Below are 4456 nucleotides of genomic sequence, written 5' to 3' on the forward strand. Positions count from 1 at the left end.
TTAAGGAGTTTTTTGATTGAGGGGACAATGTTTTTTCTAGTTTTATGTCAATCAAAATGAGACAATTCAGTTCTTTCTAGGAAAAGCTTTTACAGATACCATTTCTATTCAGTTTTTCATTGTCTGTGCTGTAAAAAAAAAATAACAAAAATTCAAGGTTTGCCCAAGTAATGTGTGCTTTTGTTCGAAGGAATGGATCGTGGTAGACATGAGGGCATCGTTTTAGCACGCACACTCTGCTATATTCGCTTGTCAGTTCCCCATTGAGTCTAACTCACAGCTTTCTTATAATTTAGGACCGCCCCGCGTAAGAAAACAGGCAAACAGCGCTTTCAACAACAACACACTGCACACACGTACACACACTGGATACTGCATGGAGGAAAAGGTAGACTCAACTATTCCAGTACACACTGCGGCATCTCTCTCTCTCTCTCTCTCTCTCTCTCTCACCATCCACACACACAGCAAGACGCCACATGGCCACTTGCTGTTCACACACACTGCCTACTAAACCTGGGCTGCAGCTTATTGCTAACCACTTGCACACACCGTGTCTATATCGTCGTGTCACACACTAATGCACAACTGTGCTGAGAGCTTATTAAAGTTAGGCGTAGAGGTCAGGTGCTTTGAATTTAAAGCGCAGCCCTGAATCTGTCAGTGCACAAAGGAGCAGCGTTGAGCAGCAACAGCATGTTAACAGCAGCGGGAAAACTCCTGGACTTAGATCACAGAAAAGTAAAGCTACGCTGATTTAAAAGCTGCACCGGGCGAGTTCGCCAGGCGAGCTCCGAAAGGCAGCGAGAGGTCAGCGTTTTGAATTTTGACGAGTTTCATGCCTAGGAATCCTACGGCGCGACACCGGGGAGGCCGGCTTTCTCGGAATGGAGTGTTCAACTTTCAACTCGTCACCTCCTGCAGGCAGAAAACATTTCCTGCCAGAGACCGGCTGTGGTCCGCCACGTTTAGCCGATTAACTTATCCACACCGTCGCCCTGTAAGAGACAATGTCAAAATACCCTTTTCTCCTCAGCCTGTTTATGTAGGCTCTTGTGTAATTGTTAAACAGCCCGGCATTAGTTTTCCTCGCCATACAAAAGAAATTGTCTTTATTTTGGTAAGTAACTTAAGTATATTAAGTATATTAAAGCCAGTCTCTACAGTACAAACAGTGAGACCCTCTTATGCAGAATTTAACTCTACACTGCAAAAACACAAAATCTTACCAAGTTTATTTGTCTTATTTCAAGTCAAAAATGTCTTATTTCTAGTCAAAATATCTCATTACACTTAAAATAAGACATGATCACCTCAGAAGTAAATTGTTTTTAGACAATTTTCACTTGTTTCAAGTGAAAATTCACTTGAAACAAGTGAAAATTTGCTTGGTTCATTGGCAAAATTTGCCAGTGGAAAAAGTGAAAATTCACTTGAAATAAGTGAAAATTAGCTAGAAACAAGAAACAAATTTTGCCAATGAAACAAGCAAATTTTCACCTGTTTCAAGCAAATTTTCACTTGAAACAAGAGACAGTTATCTAAAAACAAGTGACTTCTGAGGTGATCATGTCTAATTTTAAGTGTAATGAGATATTTTGACTAGAAATAAGACATTTTTGACTTAAAATGTGTTTCAACTGTGTTTCTAATTGTAACTGTTTTAATTGAAGTCCAGGCGCATTCCTAATTTGGCCTAAGCCAGTTTTATAACTTTATTAACGGTGTATTATGTGTATTTCCTTTTCTTTCTGTTTATTATGTGTATTTCCTGTCATTATAACATATGAGGTATATCCTATTTGTTGTTGATGTATTTTAAAGTGTATCTCGGCGGCACTGTAAAAGAGGGAAACCTCAACTGTCTTCCGAGAATAAATGAAGGTTTCAATCAAAAGAAGTTCAACAGAGGCATTTAACCTCGTCCTTTACAGAGCATTCGTGCAGGCCAGGCTAAAAGGTGAGCCAGTGTAGCTAACGCCGCGGCACCACAGCGAGCCAGGATTTTATTCAGGCAAACGGAAAGAATCTGCAAAATCTCGATTTAGGAGAACAGGACGCTCTTCTCACAGCCTGGTCGGATTTAGGCTGGTAAAAACGGGTTTATTTTTTTACATAGAAACCTCACCTAGCGCAGCTTTAAAAGGCAGGAGGGTGAATAAAGCTTCAGGTTGCCATCAAGTTCAAGCACTGTAAAAAGAGAGCGAGAGAGAGAAAGTGGAAGAACTGGAGGCCGGGGACAGACGAGAGAAAATGTGCGCACTAAAGCCTGACCTTGGATCTGCGTGTCGGGCCGAGTTTGACCTTGCATATCTCCATGTAACAGCAGCAAGCCTCTCCATCTGCATTCATCACCGCTTCATCTGTTCAGCCGGCAGAATCGCGGTGCCTCAGAAGTCCTGAGAGGGCGAAAACACGGCGGCCGACCTCGTGCATACCAACTAAAAAAACATAACAGGTGACGGGTGTCTCTCCTCCGGCTGACGTGAGAACAGAGTCAGAGCCGCGGCGACGAGGAGGAGGACGAGGCTGTGAGGCTTTAAGTGGCGCTGGAGTTGAATGAAGCTCTTTAGGAAGAACTCCTCTCCGGCAGGGTAATGTCGTGTTTAGCTCGAGCCCCAGAATATGAAATAATAACCAGAGTAAAATCGCTGTCGCCGCAGGATCACCCGAGGCCCAGCACGGCGTGACAGCGCTCTCAAAGGCGCCGCGTCTCCTCTCTGTTCTCAGGCCTCTGTTCCCTCTCTCCGTCTCTCTGTTTCCGCTGATCGACTCTGCGTGCGTGACCTCGTCCTCGGTACCTGCAGCCCGCCGACATCTTTGAGACGGTTTAACCCGACGCACGTCACGACCGTCACGGATGGCTGCTCCTGTGAGCCGGCCTAAAGCGGCGCTAGGCTGTACCGGGTTTTTTTTTTTTTTTTCTACCATCGTGACTCCTCGTTCTCCTGCATCACATGTAAAATTCCCAAGCTTGTCCATGACTAAAATGCTGAAGTTTAATCAGCTATGTATAAACAAAGATGAAGTTTTTTCCTTGATCAAAACTATTAACACATCTCAGACTCGGAGGTCTTATTAAAATTAATTCCTCTGTTCTATTCTGCTTGATTATAATGTCAACACGAGAAAATAAAATATCTGCTATTATTATTATTATTCAAGCTGTCAAAATTCAATGATATTCCACAACTTGTCCCAAGTGACCTTTCATAACTTTCCAGAAATTCAGTGACCTGTGGGAGCCCTGTGCTACCCATACTGTATAGTAATGTAGAATGACAATAACACACGTATTGAATTATAAATTAGACTTGCTTTAGCACTGCTGGAGGACGCTGCCAGTGCAACACAACAATGATAATCTGATTTTCTATTTTGATAATCTGATTGGTGTTAACGTCCACAGCAGACTGACTCCATTTGTTTTCATAATCATTGAAATTTATAAAACGAAAGGATGCACGAGCACTTTGTTAGCAGGGGTTTTGTAAAAATGAAAAAAATATATGCTTCTAATTTTGTGCATACCTAGATTTTTAGTGTGGAAGCTGAATTATATGCATCTGGCCAGGGTGGAAAAAAAAAAAAAGACAAACTCTCAAACTATCTAAGCCAAAAGGGTAACAAATCTCACTCCTGTATTAAAACTCTTTGCGAAGAAAAAGACAAAGCAAACTCCAGAAATTATCATAACTATGTAAACAAACAGGGAGGGGGGAAAAAAAAAGAAGGTTGTTTTGCATATCCTGCAGCTTGGCTGGCAGGGCCATGTTTTCAGGAGCCGGATACAATGAGCTCAAGCCTCTAATAGGATCTGACACGCAGCAAACCACCACATATTATATCATTCAAACCAGCTGTAGCCTGAATAAACATTTGAGTCTAATATTTAAACAGCGTACTGCCGAAAGAGACGGGTACAGACACAGCATGCCACTCGCGCTCAGCTCAGAGCTTCGTGTTGGACTGCGGGCTCTTAATGTCCTACCTAATCATCCATATTAACTTACATTCAAACTGTTAATAATAATAAAGGGCCTCAAGCGAAATAAATCAAGCCCGAGCCACCAGCTACCGACTAGCAGGTAACAAAAACAGTACCAGAAGCTCAATCAGTTGGTTCAATTTTTTTTTTTTTGTAAATCATTCCTATCCAAGCAGGCAGAGTAATAACCTAAATAACACTAATAGAAAACCTGCTATGCCCTTATCTAAGTAATAATAAAAAAAAAAAAAAATACAATCCAGAAACCCAAACTCCATAAACAACCAAGAATAGCCCCATTTTTAAAATTAATCCACACACACACTCACAAAAAAAAAAAAGATTCATATTAGGAAGATCATGTTGACCATAAGTCAGTGCTTTCATCAAGTATGTAGTCAGAGCTGACCAGCAACATGGACCAGTGACACACTGGTGACACTGAGGTGTCTTAACAAAGGCTGTATG

Source organism: Myripristis murdjan, chromosome 4 (genome assembly GCF_902150065.1).
Source record: "Myripristis murdjan chromosome 4, fMyrMur1.1, whole genome shotgun sequence".
Taxonomy (NCBI): domain Eukaryota; kingdom Metazoa; phylum Chordata; class Actinopteri; order Holocentriformes; family Holocentridae; genus Myripristis; species Myripristis murdjan.